Here is a 21,834-nt window from a genome sequence, read left to right as displayed (position 1 = left end):
TGGTAGAACGATGGGTTCGATGACGGTTTGGATGTACCGTGCACTATTCAGTGTCCCCTCGACGATCACCAGTGGTGTACGGCCAGTGTAGGAGATCGCTCCCCACACCATGATGCCGGATGTTGGCCCTGTGTGCCTCGGTCGTATGCAGTCCTGATTGTGGCGCTCACCTGCACGGCGCCAAACACGCATACGACCATCATTGGCACCAAGGCAGAAGCGACTCTCATCGCTGAAGACGACACGTCTCCATTCGTCCCTCCATTCACGCCTGTCGCGACACCACTGGAGGCGGGCTGCACGATGTTGGGGCGTGAGCGGAAGACGGCCTAACGGTGTGCGGGACCGTAGCCCAGCTTCATGGAGACGGTTGCGAATGGTCCTCGCCGAAACCCCAGGAGCAACTGTGTCCCTAATTTGCTGGGAAGTGGCGGTGCGGTCCCCTACGGCACTGCGTAGGATCCTACGGTCTTGGCGTGCATCCGTGCGTCGCTGCGGTCCGGTCCCAGGTCGACGGGCACGTGCACCTTCCGCCGACCACTGGCGACAACATCGATGTACTGTGGAGACCTCACGCCCCACGTGTTGAGCAATTCGGCGGTACGTCCACCCGGCCTCCCGCATGCCCACTATACGCCCTCGCTCAAAGTCCGTCAACTGCACATACGGTTCACGTCCACGCTATCGCGGCATGCTACCAGTGCTAAAGACTGCGATGGAGCTCCGTCTGCCACGGCAAACTGGCTGACACTGACGGCGGCGGTGCACAAATGCTGCGCAGCTAGCGGCATTCGACGGCCAACACCGCGGTTCCTGGTGTGTCCGCTGTGCCGTGCGTGTGATCATTGCTTGTACAGCCCTCTCGCAGTGTCCGGAGCAAGTATGGTGGGTCTGACACACCGGTGTCAATGTGTTCTTTTTTCCATTTCCAGGAGTGTATTTGACGACACACGTTAAACTGATTCTTTAAGTTTATGATCTGAGAATGCCTGAGAGCCGAAACGCTTAATCAGAAATAATGAAATGCAGGCAAGAGAGAAAAATATTGTGTGCAAGTGCACAAACTGGTTCCTGGCTTCTATAAAGACGTACTGCCTCCCGTTACTATCCCTAATGACCTCGTCGTCGACAAGCCGTAGACTTAAATCTTTCTTCTTTTATTATCTGAATCCTATGTTGAACATTGGATCGTTTTTGATGGTCGTGAGACTACTAACCCTACGGGACACTTTTCCACTTGATTCCTGATACTGTTGTTGGTTGAAGACCCAGACCTAGTGGCAAAAAGTAGGAAGTACTTGCATTTTAAATGTTTGGGTAGTCGTTAAAGACGAATGTAGTACCGACCTTCTGTTAATAACAAGGTAGCTGACTACACGAGTGGATCAACGCATACAAAATGGCGACTATGATTGTGAAATTGAACGTAAAGGGAAACTGACGATAAAGTATGCCATCTTCATTCTTGACAGTTCCATACTGCGGTATCCCGGAAAACGTCGATGGTAAAATACATGTTTGTATAGTGTTTTTGCTTCATGAGTGTAAATAAGGAAATCATAGCGAAACTAATGCTTGCTATTTCTTTGTAGTCCAGTTTGACTGTCCGAGGCAGATTATGTCAGAGTTTAATTTTTCAGTCTTGTTCGGTTTGTTGCGTGGTCCTCCAACAAAAATAGCAATAACAAGGAGGCGTTTCAAAATGGGGTCTGGCATCGATATGTGTGTAAAATAGTGTTTGAATTCCTCTCTTCCCATTAACATCCATCGACAATTGCTGAAGGTGTATGGAGACGATATAGTAGACATGAATAATACGAGGGGTTGGGTACTATGCATCAGCAGTGGTGAAAAGGACGTGCACCAGAAGTAATGTTCCAGTCGGTTCTGCTCAGCTGCTATTCCTCATAATTAACAACTTTTCGATGAACACATCCGTTGCGGTCGGCGGATTACGGCCGAGGTGTGGAGACCAGAAAGTCAGCTGTAATGACTTAATCGATAAGTTAGACGTCGTCGATTATCGTAAAGCGTGTGCGAGCTGGGACCCGTGGATGCTACACGAAAAGAAAAAAAAAGATTATTTAATGAAAATTCGTTGCGATCTATTGGATCAATACGAGGCTTAACTGAGAATTTTCTGGGCACCATAATTATGGAACATATGCTGTCGCCTCTATGCGTCGGAATGCAGAAGATAGTCTTTGGAGTTGCGATAGACAAATTTTGCAGCAAAGGTGAAGTTTGTGACACAGTCATCTGCATAATAAGGTGCACGATCTTCTGGAACATACAGCGTATGGTTCTTTCGGATGACTTGCAGCCCAAAGTAACTTAACCCAGGACGGAATAAGACAACACAGTCTAGTTCGAAACCATAAATTTCCAGTTTTGGAACTCATTGCCCAGTTTAGTTGGACTGAAGTATTACAACAACGGTACAGTCCTGATTTAGCACCTTAAGACCATCTCTTTGGGGCTAAGAAAGATGGACTATGTGGCCAACAATATCTAGACTCAGATGACGTCTTCATTGCTGTAAGACGGCTAACCTCAGATAGATCAGAATTTTACGAGCTATTTGTGCAAGCTCTTGTACATCGTAGGCAAAAACGCCTACAATAGAACATCCCACTGAAAGATTTAAAAGAAAATTTTAATTGTGAACGAGAAAAAGTTTATTATAGTACCCTATCTATAATATACATAAACACGCCCTTCATATGATGAGGGAAATACACAGGCAAAAAAGTCGCAAAACTAAAAAAAAATGATGTAGAGTACAGAAATTTCGGGCATACGTCTACGTTACATATTTAAGTGATTAACACTGCAGGATCACATGTTAATGCAAGGACGAGGTAAGTCATTGCAAATGCTGGTGCACTAGTAAACTGTGCACCCGCCAGAAAGTTGAATGCGAACAAGCATGCATTGTGTTGTACAGGTGCCGGAAGTCCGTTTGCGGGATGCAGTTCCATGCCTTTTGCACTTGGTCGGTCAGTACAAGGATGGTTATTGCTGTTTATCGATGACGCTGGAGCTTACGTCCGATGATGTCCCGTATGTGCTCGATTGAAGACAGATCTCACAGGTCAAGGGCAAGGCAACGTGTGAACACTCTGTAGACCAACTTGGGTTACAACAGCGATATTCGTGCGTGCGTTGTCCTGTTGGTAAATACCTCCTGGAATGCTGTCCGTGGATGGCAGCGCAATAGGTCGAATCACCAGACTGACGTACAGATTTCCAGTCAGGGTGTGTAGGATAATCACGAGAGAGCTCCTGCTGTTATTCGAAGTCGCAGCCCAGACCATAATTACAGGTGTAGGTACAAAGTGTAACAAACAGACAGGTTGGTTGCAAACCCTCAAATGGCCTCCTAACCACCGCACGGCCGTTACTGGCACCGAGGCGGAACCCACTCCATCGGAAAACACAACAGATCTCCATCCTACCCTCAAATGAGCACTCGCTTGACACCAATGAAGTCGCAAATGGTGGTGGTTTGAGGTCAGTGGAATGCACGCTACAGGGTTTCTGGCTCGGAGATATCCTTGAACTAACCAATTTGCAACAGTCTGTTGTGTCACTGTTGTGGCAACTGCTGCTCAGATTGCTGCTGCGGATAAAGTACGATGCGCCGGAGCCATACACCGAACACGAATGTCTTCACTCTCTGTAATGCCACATAGCAGTCCAGACTCTGGTCTTCTTGCGACCGTACATTCCCATGAACACCCCTGCCAGCAGTCATATACAATGGCTACATTCCTGCCTCGCCTTTCTGCAATATCGCAGAAGGAACATCCAGCTTCTCGTAGCCCTATTACAGACCTCGTTCAAACTTAGTGAGGTGTTGATAATAGCGTCTTTGTCACTTTTAAAGCCATCTCGGCTAACATCAACTGACCATGTCCAATCTCAAAGGTGACTAACGTTCACGACTTTGACAGCGTGTATTTCAAGCAAACCCTGATTTACACCCTCATATTGGGGCTACTGGTGCCACTCTTATGCGACTGGCGCGAAATTTGAACAGATATCATCTTTCAGATATAGAAACACGCCTACCAAACTTTTATTTATGTCGCACAACCACTTCTCGGTGTTGTTATTTTTTCCGTCAGTGTATATGGACAAATGACTGTAACTGAACTCTTGTTCTATTTAGTTACGTTATTATTCTTTCTGTTCTAAATTCCATGAAATTAAATGTGAGGCGCCATTTTCGTAATGACGCTCGTAGTACCGCCTTATAAGGCAGTACCGTTTACTCCTGATACAGCCTGCATTTTCACTACGTACTCACTGTTTTACTGTGAATCTCTGTCAAAGTATTGTGAAGCAACCGCATTTCTTCTCACCGTGTACTTTTGTTTCTTTGAAAGAAAAAAGGCAGTAGCCTAAATCCGTGCAGACAAGTGATTATGCTTGATGTACTGCCTGTGATTTCCCTAAACTATCGCCGGAAGGGTTCCTCGCAGAGTAAAACTTAAGTTATCGTGTCTACGAGTCATTAAATCAGTGGCATACTGCAAAACGAAGAATGGGTTGTGAGGGCACAGGGTACTTGGAAGGACATTGCACGACGGCCGCGGTCTCTATTAAAACCACAGGGATGCTCCTCCTCTCAAAAGCCAGCAAAGATGTGTTGATTTTGTTCATTAGTCGCGAAGCCTCTGCTCCGTTCAGCAGGGGTGTGAAGCGTCTCCCTCCGGCATGCGAACGGCGCGCCGGTTATGAGGCGGCGGCGACGTCACAGGAAATGACGAAGATTCCGGGCCGCAGAAGCCAGCTGGCCAATGACGCAAATCGAATAAGAATTCCTGCCGATAGCTGGCGGCCCCGAGGGCGGCACAAACCCTAAAGGAAATTACGTCTGGCGCGCTGTGCTGCCTCTGCTGCTTAATGGACGCTGTATTTCATTTTCTTATCCAAACAAGCAGCGAGGGAACTTCATTTCTCATTTCGCAGCCGCGATATTCCTCATTTGCTCTGTGCGCGCAGCCCCCCACCCAACCCCTCCCCCTTCATCGAACAACCGTCCACCCGGCTGAGCTTTTAGATAGGAACCAGATGGCGGACCACTTGTTCCATTCACGCTATTGCGCGAAACGTGAGTAGGCAACGAGTCTACAAACAACTTGGTTCCGCGGACCCAGACATGTATTTTGGGGCAGGGTGGTTCGAAAATGGTTCAAATGGCTCTGATCGCTATCGGACTTAACTTCTGAGATCATCAATCCCCTAGAACTTAGAACTACTTAAACCTAACTAACCTAAGGACATCACACACATCCATTCCCGAGGCAGGATTCGAACCTGCGTCCGTAGCGGTCGCGTGGTTCCCGACTGAAGCGCCTAGAACCGCTTGGCCACACTGGCCGGCGGGGCAGGGTGGCATGCAAGCGGGGGCACGTAGTGATTGATAAACACATCGCATAAAACACTTGCCACCCCAACGAGGCGCCACGCTAAGCACGCGGGGGCACGTAGTGATTGATAAACACATCGTATAAAACACTTGCCACCCCAAGCAGGCGCCACGCTAATTCCGTATAACATCCTCTCTAGCCTTTTTTCAAGAGTTCGTAAGTTTGTTCAAGTTCACTATCTGATCAAAAGCCGGCCGCTGTGGCCGAGCGCTTCAGTCTGGAACCGCGCTGCTGCAACGGTCGCCGGTTCGAATCCTGTCTCGGGCATGGATGTGTGCGTCGTCCTTCGGTTGGTTAGGTTTAAGTAGTTTCTAAGTCTAGAGGACTGATGACCTCAGATGTTGAGTCCCATAGTGCTTAGAGCCGTGTTTTTGGTGAAAAGTATGCGGAATTGATTACTAAATGTCACGAGAGGTGGATCCGCCAACAAAAAAGGAGGCGAGAATTGATGGGTTGTCAGTAGGGAACCAGCACAGTGGGGCGACCGGGAGAGTTCAGTGACTTTATGCCGCTAAAGGGAGTGGTAGGGTTCTGGTGAGCTGCGAGTGGTAAGTTAGCCTTAAAATTTTTATTCTCAAAATTAATTTTGCAGCAAATATTCAGCAAATTAATGGGGCACAGTTTAAATTTACATTATACGACGTAATGTCTTCAACACCTCAACACTGAGGAGCGTTACAATCAGTTCACAATTCAAAAAACAAAATCAAAATTCACAATTCAAAGAAAAAGAAAGTCATACAAACCTGGTATTCCAACGTAATCTTAACACACAAGAGCAACGAATTCCTTGAATATTTCAACAACTTCTTGTGTCAAGAAAATTGCCCGACGGCAGTCAGCAAAAAAACAATAATAACAACGCTGAGTAAACCTGTTTGGAATACAAGTCAATCGAGTTATGCAAGGAGCGTAGCGCTGAACACAACAAGGTTTACCAGTAACAGTAATTCCTCTTACATGGAACTTATTCCAAAAATTGTAAACATCGTCTGGCCACTAAAGCAGCTTCAACCAACGGACCATCTGAGCAAACGCGCCAGATACCAAACCACCTCCAGCTACCAGAACGGCTAAGAAGTTTTAAAACTCACTGTTGTTGTTGTGGTCTTCAGTCAGAAGACTGGCTTGATGTAGCTCTCCATGCTGCTCTATCCTCTGCGAGCCTCTTCATCTCCGAATAACTACTGCATCCTACATCTCTCTGAATCTGCTAACTGTATTCATCTCTTGGTCTCCCTCCACGGTTTTTACTTCCACACTTCTCTCAGAAACTAAACTGGCGATACCTTGATGTCTCAGAATGTGTCGTATCAACAGATCCCTTCTTTTGGTCAAGTTGTGCCATAAATCTCTTGTTTGCCGAGTTCTGTTCGGTGCTTCCTCATTAGTTACGTGATCGACCCACCTAATCTTCAACATTCTTCTGTAGTGCTACATTCCGAAAACTTCTATTCTCTTTCTATCTAAACCGTTTATCGTTCATGTTTCAGTTCCATACATGACTACACTTCAGACAAAAACCTTCACAAAAGACGTCCTATATTCGATGTTAACAAATTTCTCTTCTTCAGAAATACTTTTCTTGTCATCGCCAGTCTACATTGTGTATCCTCTTTACTTCTGCCAGCATCAGTTATTTTGCTGGCCAAACAGCAAAACTCGTCTACTACTTTAAATGTCTTGTTTCGTAATGTAATTTCCTTAGCATCACCTGATTTGACTATATTGACGTTTATCTTACATCCTCTTTTCAAAACACTGTTCATTCCGTTCAAATGCTCTTCTATGTCCTTTGCTGTGACTGACAGGTTTTCAATGTCATTGGCAAACTTCAAAGTTTTTATTTCTTCTCCCTGAATTTTATTTCCTACTCCAATTTTTTTTTTGGTTTCCTTTACTTCTTGTGGAATATACAGATTGAATAACATCGGGTATAGGCTACAACCTTGTCTCACACCCTTCTCAACCACTGCTTCCCTTTCATCCCCCGACTCTTATTACTGCTGTCTGGTTCCTGTTCACGTTAGAAATAGCGTTTCGCTCCCTGTATTTTACCCCTGCTACCTTCAGAATTTCAAATAGAATATTCCAGTCGACAGTGTCAGAAGCTTCCTCTAAGTCTACAATTGCAATAAATGTAGATTTGCCTTTCCTTAACCTATCTTCTAAGATAAGTCGCGTGTTACTACATTTCTTCGGAACGCAAACTAATCTCCCGTGAGGTCTGCTTCTACCAGTTTTTCCATTCGTCTGTAAGGAATTAGTGTTGAAACTGATAATCCGATAATTTTCACACCTGTCAGCAACCGCTTTCTTTGCAATTGGAACTACCACATTCTTCTTGAAGCCTAAGGATATTTCTCTTGTCTTATACATCTTGCACACCAGATGGAAGAGCTGTGTCACAACTGACTTCCAAGGCTATCAGTAGCTCTGACAGAATGTCGTCCACTCCTGGGGCCTTGTTTCGACTTCGATTTTTTTTGTTATGATTTTAGGGCGCAAAACTGCTACGGTCATTAGCGCCTGGTCTGTGACTTAGGTAAAAAAAAAAATAAAAAAAAAAAAAAACTGGAAATCAGCAGCAATGGGAGTAAAACTCAAAAATTGTGGAAACAAAAAAACAGAAGGAAAGCTTAGAAAACCAATATAGAAAGGGGGGTTGTTTTCCCTAAAAAGAGCTTCAAATGACCAACGTCATCTCACTGACACTAATAAACTCGAGGATGCGATCGGCTGAGCGCATGTCATCTGCTAAAATGGGAGATATATCACGCGACAGCTGTAGACGGGCGCGTAGAGGAGTAAAATAGAGTCACTCAAGTAAGAGGTGTCTCACCGTCCACAGTTGCGAGCAGTGGGGACAAAGCGGGGGAGGATCGCCACTTAAAAGTTGTCGATGGCTAAAAAGACAGTGCCCTATCCGGAGTCTAGTTAAAATTATCTCCTCCCGACGACGAGTTCAGGAGGAAGAGGTCCAAGCACAGGGAAGAGCTTTCACGTCCCGCAATTTATTATTGGGAAGTGTAGACCAAAGTGCGTGCCATAAAAGCGCAACACGGCGACATAAAACACTCTGTAGATCGCCAAAGGGAACCATGCGAACAGCAGGCTGAAGAAGAGAGACTGCGGCCTTGACCGCTATATCGGCCGCCTCGTTTCCAGGGCCAACATGTCCTGGGATCCAGAGGTATGCCAAAGAGACGACCTCCAAGTGGAGCAAGTGGAGGCAGTCCTGAATCCGGTGGACCAGAGGGTGGACAGGGTAAACAGCTTGGAGACTGAGGAGAGACTGAGCGAATCCGAGCATATATTATACTGTATCCGCTAATGGCGACGGATGTATTGGACAGCCTGGAGAACAGCGTAAAGCTCCGCAGTGGAAACCGAACACTGGTCGGGAATCCTAAATCGATTAGGGGTGTCGCCAACAATATAGGCACTCCCGACTTCGATGTTACAGAGCTTTGTCAAATTCTTCTCGCAGTATCGTATCTCCCATCTTATCTTCATCTACGTCCACTTCCCTTTCTATAATACTGTTTTCAAGTTTTTTTCCGTTGTATTGACTCTCTGTATACTCCTTCCACCTTTCAGCTTTCCTTTCTTTGCGTAGGAGCTACTTACCACCCCAGTTCTTGATATCCATACAGCTGCTTCTCTTTTCCCCAAAGACCTCTTCAGTTTTCGTGTTGGCAGTATCTATCTTTCACCTAGTGAAATTTGCTTCCAAGTCCTTACATTTGTCCTCTACCAATTCCTGCTTTGCAATTTTGCATTTCCTATCAATATCATATTTAGACGTTCGTATTGCCTTTCGCCTGCTTTATTTGCTGCGTTTTTAAAATTTTCTCCTTTCATCAATTAAACCCCTCTAGGTAATATAAAATATATATTTGAAGCGGATTCGTGTTCATTGAAACACATTAAAGAAAAAAAGACCATCTTGCGACACAGTTAAGTGAGAAGAAACCCGATCAAGACAAGCAGACTATGAAACAAATATACTACGTGTAAGTTGTCACTATATGTGCACGCTGCCAAAATAACAAGTACAAAATGTGTGTAATGCCCTGAACACAACTGCACTAACCAATATATCTTGCTCAGAGGCAACCAGTGTGAGGGTACACAGTAGTTATAGATCAGCCCAGTAAAGGCAGGAAATGTTGCACCTAGAAGTCACTCGGCTCTCTCCAATCGAAGACACTACTGGTTCAAATGGCTCTGAGCACTATGGGACTTAACATCTGAGGTCATCAGTCCCCTAGAACATAGAACTACTTAAACATAACTAACCTAAGGACATAACACAGGATTCGAACCTGCGTCCCTAGCGGTCGCGCGGTTCCAGACTGAAGCGCTTAGAACCTCTCGGTCACAACGGCCGCTACTACTGTCTGTCATTGAATGTCACCTGAGTAAGAAACCTATCGCAGATATTTCAGCCCTTCTATAGCTGCCGAAATCGACTGTTGCTGATGTGAAAGCGCAGTCTAAACACGAAGAAACAATCACAGATAAACCAAGACCAGGCAGAAACAGTCACAGATAAACCAAGACCAGGCAGACGGACAGGGACAGTCGAACGTTCAAGAGATTGTTTCTAAAAGATCACCAGAAATCAACGGAAGGATTTACTTGCGAGTTCTAAAGTGCTATCGGAAGTGTCCGCGTGATGAAAGTGCATCATAGAAGACATACACTGCTGTAACAGTAGTTATGGGATACGTCCTAATATCGCGTCGAACCTCCTTTTCCCCGGCGTAGTGCAGTAACTCGACGTGGCATGGACTCAACATGTCGTTGGAAGTCCTCTGTAACCGTCATAATGACGAAAGTGTTGCTTGTGCATGATTTTGTGCACGAACCGATCTCTCGATTATGTCCCAGAAATATTCGATAGGACTCATGTCGGGCGATAAGGGTGACCATATCACTCGATTGAACTGTACAGAATGTTCTTAAAATCAGTCCCAAACAATTGTGGCCCGGTGACATGGCCCATTGTCATTCATAAAAATTTCATTGTTGTTTGGGAACACGAAGTCCATGAACGCTTGCAAATGGTCTACAAGTGGCCGAGCATGCCCATTTCCAGTCAATGGTCGGTTCATTTGGATCAGACGACCCAGTCCATTCCAAGTATGGACAGAGACTGTTATTGCTATTTGCAGATGTGGGCCATGTTGGTGGCACTTCGCTCTCAGCTCCAAGCTGTGTTGGCTTCGGTTACACAGCTTGAGGCCGAAGTGGATGGGCATCATTGTTGTGGGCCGACTGTGGGAATCCAACGGACGTCCAACACGACCGGCGAGCCCTCCGATCGAGCGGCGCCGGTGACTAGCCCAGTTAGTGCTCGCGTTGAGGTTGACCCTTCACCTGTAGTCAAGTGGGAGGTCGCCTCAAGGCGTGGTAGGCTGCGAAAGGCTTCCTTGGGGGGTGGGGGGGCGAACGTAAGGCCTTCCCAGTTAATATATTTTAATGTCTTTATTTTCGAGCCATAGATAATAAATCGGTTATCTTCCGTGGCGTGGCGTCATAATTGAGAATTGAAATAAATAAATGTGATTTTAAAAGGCAGGGGTAGACATTGTGCACAATGTTTGTCGGTTGTTTTAATTTAAATCATTTGTTCTTACAATTCAATCGGTACTTGTTTTCATTCTTAGTGAGTTTCAGGTATTTCGGAAGAATTGTTTTTCATTCTGGACAATTTTTAGTTTTTCATTTTCGATTGTAGGTATAGATTGAACCATTCTTGTGATTATGGAAGACTTGAAGCAGGATTCGTCAACTGCAGTACGGAACATAAATTTTACATTTGTCGCTTTTTTCCGCCTTCACTAGCACTAGTACAACTACGATATTTTTCAGTCGATACTAGCACTATCGAAGGCGAAAAGACCGACATGCGAAAAATTTGTATCTGTACTTCAGTCGATCTATATAGGTCAACTGAACAATGAGATACTAGTGATACCAAAGACGGAAAAACCTAAATACGCAACACTAGCATCCCGTATCTCAGCTGAACTACGAAGTTAGTTTCCTGTTCTTCAGCTGACCTATATAGGTCATACAAATCTTATGTATGTCACTATTTTCGCCTGCGCTAGCACTAGTATCCGGTTCATCAGTTGACTTACATGCAAATTTTAGTGTTGTAGGTTTTTTCGCTGTCGCTAGTACTGCTACGATAATTTTCTGTCGATATTATTAGCATCGAAAGCGAAACTTCAGTTGATTTATATATAAGTCAACTGGAGTATAGGATACAAATTTTGTATATGTCGGTTTTTTTCGCGTTCGTGTAGTTCAGCTGAGGTACAGGATGCCAATTTTACACATATCGACTTCTTTGTCTTCGCTTGCACTAGTATCCTATATAGGTCAACTGAAATATGGGAGACAAATTTTACGTATGTCAGTCTTTTCGCCTTCGCTAGTAGTAGTATCAGCTGAAGAATAGAATGCTAATAGTAGCAGAGGCGAAAAAGCAACGCCTGTAAAATTTGTATCCTGTACTGAAGAACAGGATGCTAGTGTTAGCGAAAGCTAAAAAGTCGATATACGTTAAATTTGCATGTCGTATTGCATTTAACCTTTACAGATCAGCTGAAGTTTTGGATACAGCTCATATATGTCAACTGACATGTTAACGTTACTTCTCTCCTCTTTTTTCTTTCTTTTTTCCACTAGTATCCCGTTCTTCAGTTATGCTATATAGGTCAACTAATGAACAGAATACAAGGACTCAAAGTAGAGATATAATTAACATTATGTTCCAAATATGAATGTACGTGATATATCTCTACCATCTGTTTTCCCTGTCCTGCATTCCTTTGTTTCTCAACATCCGTCTTTCCAAAATGCTAAATTTGTTACCTCGGTTGGAGATGTTCTTATTAGAAAGTACTTTAAGTGCATTGTTGTCCTTTTGTTTATTTATTATTATTACTATTCTTGGTGGTGTTCACCGATGGTACAGCGCGCAAGTAGTGCCTTGCCACGATTCTGAAACTGGTACGCTAAATTTGCTATTATCATGCCAGTCTCCCGATATATTTGCCTTGGACGTTTCGGTGTTGCCTAACGCAGCCTCCCCTGTCTTCCCCTCACCCTAATTGTTGATTATATTATGTACCTACACAGTCACATGTGCCTACTTCACGTGTTTTAGAAGGCGAGAGCAGGGATTCTGTTAATGTCCTGACTTCGGCCCAGTGACAGCAAGGACTGTGGGCCAGTTCTCTTGTATCGTCATTCCAACATTCTATTGCTCAGAGCTTGGTTAAAATAACGCTCTGGACAACTTGCTGTTCCAGTGCATAACTTGGGTAATGATGTTCTTAATTTCAGGTTTTAATGTTAGTAAATGTTGTTTTTGAACTGCGTGGGGACCTTATTGGATCTCAGGTTTTGGATATAATTAAATGTTATTAATCTTGCCAGACCATTTTCATGTTCTAATAAGCAATGAGATGCTACCTTTTTACTGGCTTAAACACTATGGTTAAATGACTTACATGTTTAATTTTTTAGTAAATGTTTAACTGTTCTGATTGTCTTTCTTATCTTGAGTATTAACCTGTTTTGCTTCATGCCTTTCGATATTAATAAATGTTTTTTTGGAAACTTGTCAATGTTGCGAGTCCCCCTTTTCCCAGTCCTTCCACTTGCAACCAACCGGGAGCGGAGTCTAGCATAATAATCACGTTGTCCATTGAACAGAACTCCTCTTGCAATCCAACGATGACGATATTTGTGATTCGCGCGCTTACGGACATTTATACCGAAGTCTAACAGTGAAACGTCGTGTTGAAACCACATCCTCTTTCGAATAACAAGTTGTACAGAGGTCAACAGCATGTTACGGCGGTACATCTCGAATGAACACAAAGTAACACGCGACATTCAAACTGGGTGGTAGTATGTAAGGTCCTGTTCGTTTATCTTGTACTTCAGTACAGGCATTTATGGAGAATCCTAGATGATTGTCTGAGACAAAGGTAGTGAGTGGATTTTCACCGTTCCAAACATGACTGTTGTGGCAACTGAAAACATACCACGGATGAAAGAGGCCTCGTCTTTCAACAACGACTACTAAGAAGTTCAGCAGTGCAATTCCGAGTTTGGTAATTCATTGACAGTACTGAACTCTGGGTTTAAACTCACTTAGCTCAACAATTTGCACACGACTTCTGTGATGAATTTAAAAGCGGCTCCCTTCATATTCTTCTTTGTATTATGCATTTCACTGGCAAATGACGGCTACTTATTAATGAATCTTCTCCCAAAAGAGCTTGTAAGACCTCAAATTTCGGAAACTGTTATTTTTTGAGTACTTTGGCCATCTCCCTGTGGCTTACTCGTATGTTTTCATTCTCTTCCGCGATTATCGACAATATTTCGAAGGATATTCAACAATATTTGTTGACAAGGGAGATTCCCCATCGCATGCTCCTCAGATTTAATGGTAAAATGACCTCTTGGATAACCCGCCAAAAATTGAACATAGATCAAATATGAAAACAGGAAGAAGGTGTACTGAACTATGAAAAAAGAAGCAAAATGGAAACAGCGAACGGCCCAAGCTCAAGACACGCAACATCAAGTAAAATTCAAGAATTGCGTCTTCGTGGTTGTGTGTTCGTGGTGTTGGACTGCCATGTGGGAGGTCCATGTTCAAATCTCCCTGGCACTCAATTTTTTTTCGCAAAATTATGAACTTTTCGTCCGGCTGTTGATGTGTCTGTTCCACTTCTGCAGTCTTCAAAATGGTTCAAATGGTTCTGAGCACTATGCGACTTAACTTCTGAGGACATCAGTCGCCTAGAACTTAGAACTAATTAAACCTAACTAACCTAAGGACATCACACACATCCATGCCCGAGGCAGGATTCGAACCTGCGACCGTAGCGGTCGCTCGGCTCCAGACTGCAGCGCCCAGAACCGCACGGCCACTCCTTCTGCAGTCTTGGCAATTCTCATATTATACAGTGTTTCTAGAGTATGTGTGGGTCAGGTGGTAAGAATATATGTGATGAATAGTGAGAGCAGGCGAGATTCTGAATAGACTTCTCACCGAAATGAAAACAACTAGTAATCGAGTGTGAACTATGTTACAACAAAGAAATTCAAGAATAAGATTTCCAAATCGGAATGCAAGAGTAATAACATGTCGTACTTGTGTAGAACAAACAGGAGGTACGAACGTCTGGAGTTCCGCCGGCCGGGGTGACCGAGTGGTTCTAGGCGCTGCGACCGCTACGGTCGCAGGTTCGAATCCTGCCTCGGGCATGGATGTGTGTGATGTCCTTAGGTTAGTTAGGTTTAAGTAGTTCTAAGTTCTAGGGGACTGATGACCTCAGAAGTTAAGCCCATAGTGCTCAGAGCCATATTTTTCTGGAGGTCCCTTCCATATACCTTGCTGTTGCAAACCGAAGTTATACCACGAGACAGACACAAATTTGAATACGGCGAACAGAGACGTCAGTCAATGGACGGACTGTTCATAATTTTGTGGAAAAAAATGAGGCACGATGGAGATTTGACCACGATCTCACCCCACGGAGTCTAATATCGCAACCACATAACCACCACGCAGTGGCTCTGCCAATTCGCTCGATGCTGCACATCTTGAGCTTCAACCGTTCACTGTTTCTGTTCGCCTCTGTTTTCATATTCATTACGTTTTCTTCCTGTATTCATGTTTGATCTGTGTTCAGTTTTTGATGGGTTATCCACTGCACTGGGCCATCTTACCACTAAGTCTGAGGGGTTTTTGCATGTCCATCCTTCTGACTGGAGGTTTGAGGGACTTCGGCCGTTCAATTATGTAATAAAATGGAACACCTACAGACGTCCTTACGATATTATTTATTATATGGCTACCACTTTCGGTGCTTCAGTATACGACCTTCAGACCTTAAATGACGCTGAGCGGGTTAACTCCAGTCATATACAAGATTCATTAGTGGTCAACATCTATGAACTGGTTTTCCCAGGCTACCTGTAAGGAAACTTTTGTAGTTGTTGGTTGGAGACACAACATCGTTGTGCATGTGTAGTAAGCAGTTTTCATTTAGTTACTAAAACATGGCTACAACGTATATTTTATGTTTGCATGCGGTAATATTCGTCTATTACGCATTTGACGGACGATGAATGCGATGTATGTTCAAATGGCAGATATATTTTTACATGATATAATTACAATTTAACAAATTTCAGATTTTGTTTATTATACTTGTACTGAGAAACCTTGGTGCTTGCCGAATTTCACTGATTCTAGGTCAATGGGAAGAACCCTTTAGGTTTTGATGAGTGAGTTTATTATTATCATATTATGTGACATAAATGACTGTATCTTTTGATTGCATTGACTTAGAAACTTAAAATTTTTATATCACCAAGGGACCATACACCTTAGTAAGTGAAATAAATTTGAAATTGATACTGCAAACTCTTCCGGAGTAGAAGGGTCTTGACTGCGTGACGGACGAACAGACAGATGGATAAACAATGAAAATATTTTCTTCGCGTTATGTAGTTACAAATTAACTATTTTCAAATTGTTTACTTTATTTGTACTGAAAAACCTTTCTCCTTACCAAATTTCTTGATTCCAACCAACGGGAAGTGACGTAAATGACAGAAGCCTTCCATCGTATTGATATAGCAGCTTAAATTCTTTGGAACGCCAGGGTTCCATAGACTTCAATATGTGACATGAATTTGATCTTGATACACCAAACGGTGCCAGAGAAAAAGAGGTATTAGAAGACAAATACATAGACAAATGGATAAAATATGACAAAAATATTTTTTTCGTATGATATTATATCAAATTAACAATTTTCTGATTTTCTTCTTTACTTGCAGTGCGAAACGTTACTTCTTGCCAAATTTCACGATGCCATGTCAATGGGAAGCATCCTATAAATTTTGATGAATGAGATTTCTAGTATCAAAACATGACATAAATGGCCGTATCTTTTGGCTGAACTGTCTTAGAAAGTTAAAATTTTGACACCTCCAAGAGACCATACACCTTAATGTGTGACATAAATTTGATCTTCCCGAGAGAAAAAGAGCCGGACAGACAGAGTTCCGTTTTTACAGATTAGGCTACGTAACCATGAAAACAAAACATAACATGGTGTCAACAGTCGCGTTAATAATGAAATGGTTTGATTAAGTAATTTGAAAATGATTCGAACATTTTGTTTTCTGTAGGAGCCGAGCGATGGCATATCAATTGCAGGGGGCGGTAGGAAGAGAGCAATTCACGAGAACCGAATAGGATGACGAAAGATGAATCCGAGTTTCCCCGATCACTCTGTCTTTCTACGGTACAGCCTAAAAAATAACGTTTGTTTAAAAAGATCCGTCTATGATTTGTCTGGAGAACTCTCCGTATCTTCAGTGACTCGATGATAATGTAGGATTCAGTTAATGAACATACACTGAATCAGACACGATAGCCCTGCTGGGAAATGGGAGGTGCTGTGGTCACGTAGGTGTCCGCCGTTGACCCACTTATCGATTCGGTAATGAGCGATGAGAGCGGCGCAATCAGCGCTGTGTCTGTTTCTGCGGCCGCCCTGCCCACTGACGCATTCCCGAGTTGTCCTGATCTCTCTCTCCTCCAGGCGCCCAGCACAGGGTGACCTGCCACGCTGGCTATCCGCTGAAGAACTGTAGAGGAGGGTCCAATGACGTTGTGCAGCGACGGTAAACGGAACAAACGAAACAAGAGGAGAGAGTAAAACTAAAAGGTCATTGGAACGTCTTAAAGATAACGGTAAAGATACTGTATTATTTGCCATAGAGTGCATCTTGTACCAACAGTCAATTGGTACGTATTAGCCACAACGCACTTCAGTTTAACAATAATTTTATTGAAACTTCCTGGCAGATTAAAACTGTTTGCCCGACCGAGACTCGAACTCGGGACCTTTGCCTTTCGCGGGCAAGTGCTCTACCAACTGAGCTACCGAAGCACGACTCACGGCCGGTACTCACAGCTTTACTTCTGCCAGTATCTCGTCTCCTACCTTCCAAACTTTACAGAAGCTCTCCTGCGAAACTTGGTAGAGCACTTGCCCGCGAAAGGCAAAGGTCCCGAGTTCGAGTCTCGGTCGGGCACACAGTTTTAATCTGCCAGGAAGTTTCATATCAGCGCACACTCCGCTGCAGAGTGAAAATCTCATTCTGGAATAATTTTATTATATATCACCCTGAAAAGCCAAAGAAACAGGTACACCTGCCCAATGTCGCGTAAGGCCCCATCGAGCACCGAGAAGTGCTGCAACAAGACTACTCTCTGAAGTAGTGTTGGAGGGAACTGACACCATGAATCCTGCAGGGCTGTCGATCAATCCGTAAGAGTACGAGGGATCTCTTCTGAACAGTACGCTGTAAGGCATCCCAGATACGCTCAATAATGTTAATGTTTGGGCCGTTTGGTGGCCAGCGGAAGAGAATAAACTCAGAAGAGTGTTCCTGAAACCACCCTGTAGCAATTCTGGAAGTATGGAGTGTCGCACTGTCCTGCTGGAACCGTCATCTGTCAGAGTCGTATCTAGACGTACAGAGCCTCCAACAGCTTGAACAGTCCCCTGCTGACACGCAGGGTCCGTGAATGCATGAGGTTGTCTCCACACCCGTACACGTCCATCCGCTCGATACAATATGAAACGAGACTCGTCCGACCAGGCAACTTGTTTCCAACCATCAACAGTCCAATGTCGGTGTTGACAGGCCCGGGCGAGGCGTGAAGCTCTGTGTCGTGCAGTCACCAAGGGTACGCGAGTGGGTCATCGGCTCCGAAAGCCCATATCGGTGATATTCCGTTGAATAGTTCGCACGCTGACACTTGTTGATGGCCCAGCTTTGAAATCTGAAGCAATTTGCGGAAGGGTTGCACTTCTGTCACCTTGAACGATTCTCTTCAGTTGTCGTTGGACCCGTTCTTGCAGGATCTATTTCCGGCCGCTTCGGTGTCGCAGATTTGATGTTTTACCAGATTCCTGATATTCACAGTATGCTCCTTAAACGGTCGTTCGAGAAAATCCCCACTTCATCGCTACCTCTGAGATGCTGTGTCCCATCGCTCGTGCACCTACTGTAACACCACGTTCGAACTCACTAAAATTGAAGACCTGCCATTGTAGCAGTAGTAACCGATCTAACAACTGTGCCAGACAGTTGTTGTCTTATACTGGCGTTGCCAACCGCAGCGGCGTATTCTGCCTGTTTACATACCTCTGTATTTGAATACGCATGCCTATACCGCTTTAGCGCTTCAGTGTACATCTGAACAGATATGCAATTCGGCCAAAATGCCTTTATATTACGGTGTAGTGTTCCGTTTCGTTATCAAGACGAATGATGCTGGTCGGGGCGTGGGCTCCACAACACACGCAAGGCATATACAGGAGTTAGAAAAGATAAGGAAACAACAAAAACACAACACATTACCATGCCTAATACGGCGCAGGAAACCCGTTGGTATTCAAACCAGTTCAAGAAGTCTTGGAACGGATAAGGACAGGTCCTACATCGTTTCCAAGCGAATGTTAGACCATTCTTCCTGTAAAACAGTGGAAAGTTCTCGGAACGATGATGATGATGGATAGCGATCACACAAATTTCTTTCCAAAGTAGACAACAAATGTTCAACAATATTGACATCTGTTGACTGTGGTGGCTATGCGAGATGCGATAATTCGTCCTCGTGCTCACAAAGCCGGTCTTGGACGATAAAAGTTGTTTCAACAAGGGCCCTGGGGTCCTGGAACACAGCACCACCATTGGGGAACAAACGCTCTATCATGGAATGGATCAGCCAAAATGGTCACATAATACTTGGCTGTAATGCCACCTTGCAGAGTACCAATGAGGCCCAGGGAATACCACGATAAGACTGCCCAGATCATACCTTCAACTCGGCCAGATGTTGGAAAGAGTGTGGAACAAGACTCATCCGACTAAATGACTTTGTTCCATTGCTCCATAGTCCATGTTATATGGCTACGGTATCAACCTATCGTTTTACGGACATTTCGTCACTGATGAATGGCCTTGGAATTCCAGTTAGCCTGCTTATCGAGCTCCCTTAGTGTTCATGCTTTTGGCGAGTATGCAGCCAGAGTTCACCGTCACGACGATACGATATTCCGACGGTCCAACTGGCCACCATCTCCACGTGAGACAGCACGTGCAACAATCACGCCGGATGTGAGGTAACATCAGGTACGGCGGCTCTTTTAGATCCGTGAAGAGGCCGCTTTTTATCATTCCGCCACATGGAATTGGAGCTCTTTATCGGTTTTTAGATCATTTTTAACTGCCTTCATCCACGTATCAAATTTTCGATGGAAATTGAAAAGGATGGAAAATCACTATTTTTTGGATATTTTAGTGTACAGAAAAGAAAATGGGACATTGGAATGCACATCGTAAACCTAAGCATACGGACCTTTACCTCCAATCTACTACTTGTCATCACCACATCAACGCGTGGGAGTTTTATGTACACTGGTCAAGACAGCTTACACTATTTCGGATTCTGATAATTTGACGCAGGAAATGGAATGTCTTAAGGTCGTTTTCAGGCAAAATGGACATACTGATCATCGTGCTTTCCAGTTTGGATCCCCTTGGAAAATTTTGGAAGTTTGTGGTAAGGTCCTAAGGGACTAAACTGCAGAGGTCATCGGTCCCTATGCTTACACACTACTACTTCATCAAACTTAAACTAACTTACGCTAAGGTCAACACACTCACCCATGCCCGAGGCAGGACTCGAACCTCCGACGGGGGAAGGCGCGCGGACTGTGACAAGTCGCCACAGACCACGCGGCTAACCCGAGCGGTAATCCACTTGTGAACCTACAATGGACACTTGTAAATCAGTTGCTCTTTTTGCCCTCTGAGGCGAGTATTTCTTCGAAAATTTCAAGAATACTCAAAAAGTACGATATTAAAAGTGTTATTTTGCCTTTGGATAAAACTACAGCCCTTCCTGGATCTGTTGAAGATGATATGTGCCTGAGAAAGCCTGGAGTATATAAAATTCAGTATTGCGGAAAGGGTTATATTGGGCAGACTATTCGTACGGTTCATGACAAATGCGTGGAACATCAGCGTTACACACGTTTGCTACAGCCTGAAAAATCTACCGTCGCTGAGCACTGTCTCAATGAAAGGCATAATATGTCTTTTAAAGAGACGCAAATTATTGCTCCGGCTTGCCGTTACTGGTTTGTGTACTTAAGGAATCCATAGAAATACGACTATCCGACGACATCATTAATAAAGGTTAATGTTTTCCTTTAAACAAGGTGTGGAATCCTATTTTATGAGATATAAAACAAAAATGATCGTGGTTTCGACCATTTGTATTTCAATTTGCGATTCATAGATTTTGTTAATTTCTAGCGCCGGCGGCGCTGCAATTCTTCGCTTTGCAGAGGGCAGCTCTTTCGATTTTCGCGCATGCGCAGCGGTCTGTCCCTGGGTCTAAAGGTACCGCCGTATCTGATGTTACCTCACTTCCGGAGTGATTATGCGTCTGCAAACTCACCTGAAGATGGCGGCCAGCTGGACAGTCGAAATATCGTGTCGTCAGGACTGTGAAATCCGGCTGCATAGCCATGAAGAGCCAGAACATTTATTACGCCGGAAAGATCTACGTAACTATTCACTTTGTGTTGTTTTTGTACTGACAGGTTTCGCGAATGCAACATTCGCTTATGGAGTGACTTTTGCAGCTGTCGTCGCCTTATTTTTCATCATAACCCTCTTCAATGACCGTCGGTCACAATCACTGAACACATACTTTCGTCCGCGTTTTGACTTAATTGGTTCAAATGGCTCTGAGCACTAGGGGACTTAACAGCTATGGTAATCAGTCCCCTATAACTTAGAACTACTTAAACCTAACTAACCTAAGGACAGCACACAACACCCAGCCATCACGAGGCAAAGAAAATCCCTGACCCCGCCGGGAATCTAACCCGGGAACCCGGCCGTGGGAAGCGAGAACGCTACCGCACGACCACGAGCTGCGGACTTTTGACTTAATTGATGATACACTGGAGGTATGAGTTAAAAAACGACTTCAGTCACAACTTTTCGCGTTTTATTAAGTACACGATGCATTTCGGACCCTGTGGGTCCCCCATCAGGTGTAATCTGTCTTAATACACTCCTGGAAATTGAAATAAGAACACCGTGAATTCACTGTCCCAGGAAGAGGAAACTTTATTGACACATTCCTGGGGTCAGATACATCACATGATCACACTGACAGAATCACAGGCACATAGACACAGGCAACAGAGCATGCACAATGTCGGCACTAGTACAGTGTATATCCACC

At 44.3% G+C, this 21,834-nt stretch overlaps 1 protein-coding gene and 1 non-coding gene across 2 annotated transcripts in view; both read right to left on the bottom strand.

Annotated features, from left to right (window-relative positions):
• LOC126188976 (glucose transporter type 1) overlaps window positions 1-21,834 on the bottom strand; it is a 1,320,264-nt gene that overhangs the window by 681,534 nt on the left and 616,896 nt on the right. The gene's annotated exons all lie outside the window — the stretch shown is intronic.
• On the bottom strand, window positions 17,376-17,450 carry Trnas-cga (transfer RNA serine (anticodon CGA)). The gene has a single exon. It is a non-coding gene; the product is annotated as a tRNA-Ser (tRNA).

The sequence above is a fragment of the Schistocerca cancellata genome, chromosome 5 (assembly GCF_023864275.1).
Source record: "Schistocerca cancellata isolate TAMUIC-IGC-003103 chromosome 5, iqSchCanc2.1, whole genome shotgun sequence".
Taxonomy (NCBI): Eukaryota; Metazoa; Arthropoda; class Insecta; order Orthoptera; family Acrididae; genus Schistocerca; species Schistocerca cancellata.
Note: the sequence above shows the minus strand (reverse complement) of the source record. Positions and strands in the feature narration are given on the sequence as shown.